At 57.8% G+C, this 721-nt stretch overlaps 3 non-coding genes across 3 annotated transcripts, besides 1 other annotated feature; all 3 read left to right on the top strand.

Annotated features, from left to right (window-relative positions):
* Positions 1-143: 143 nt before the first annotated feature.
* On the top strand, positions 144-240 carry Tc00.1047053458393.10. Its single transcript, XR_008254627.1, has one exon. It is a non-coding gene; the product is annotated as a C/D small nucleolar RNA (snoRNA), TB11C4C1 (small nucleolar RNA).
* Positions 241-245: 5 nt separating this feature from the next.
* Positions 246-282: a microsatellite.
* Positions 283-349: 67 nt separating this feature from the next.
* On the top strand, positions 350-436 carry Tc00.1047053458393.20. The gene has a single exon (XR_008254628.1). It is a non-coding gene; the product is annotated as a C/D small nucleolar RNA (snoRNA), TB11C4C2 (small nucleolar RNA).
* A 201-nt stretch (positions 437-637) lies between these two features.
* Positions 638-721, top strand: Tc00.1047053458393.30. The gene has a single exon (XR_008254629.1). It is a non-coding gene; the product is annotated as a C/D small nucleolar RNA (snoRNA), TB11C4C3 (small nucleolar RNA).

Here is a 721-nt window from a genome sequence, read left to right on the forward strand (position 1 = left end):
TGCCGCGCGTGGCGCCACTGCCCGGTTGCGCGAGAGTTTGCGGTGACGGTGCGCGCGTCGAGGCTCCCTCCCCAGTTCGGGAAACGATGGGGAAAAAACAAAACCAAAGAGGACGCGCACGGGTGAGAGATGCGGCTGCGACGCGTGATGAAATTCCACAGTTTCCTGTCAGTCTGACGACGAAAACGCGTGAGGACGCAATTCCCGACTCAGCTCACACTGAAGTGCTTTGCTTTACACCCCCATCTTTCTTTTTTTTTCTTTTTCTTTTTTTCTTTCTTTGTCCCTCTGCTCTCGCTGCGCGGTTTTGCGGCCCAGCGACGCGCACGCCCGCACACACACACACGCGCTACGATGGAGACATGTTGTTCGAGGTCCAAACAGTTTGAGCGACGCATTGAGAACGGAACAATAAAAATCACCTTTCGGCTGAGCGCCCGCTCCCCTCCCTCCCACTTCCTGCTATTGTTGTCGTTTTTCTTTCTTGCGCAACGGCGCGCACGTAACATCCTGCCCTGTCTGGCGCCCTGCCTGTGCAAACGGTTGGTGGCGGGCCCGCCCGAAAGCGCAAGAGAGAGAAAGAGAAAGAGAGGGCCGAATTGCCCGGAGGTGGGTTGTGGTGGGCGCACGCCGCTGCTGATGGAAGCAACCAACTCTTGTGCGCGAGGGCGCGTGGCCCCGTGAACGCGCTTGCGTGATGGCCAAAAACAAACTCAACAGG

This window comes from Trypanosoma cruzi (genome assembly GCF_000209065.1).
Source record: "Trypanosoma cruzi strain CL Brener chromosome Unknown tcruzi_1047053458393, whole genome shotgun sequence".
Classification (NCBI taxonomy): domain Eukaryota; phylum Euglenozoa; class Kinetoplastea; order Trypanosomatida; family Trypanosomatidae; genus Trypanosoma; species Trypanosoma cruzi.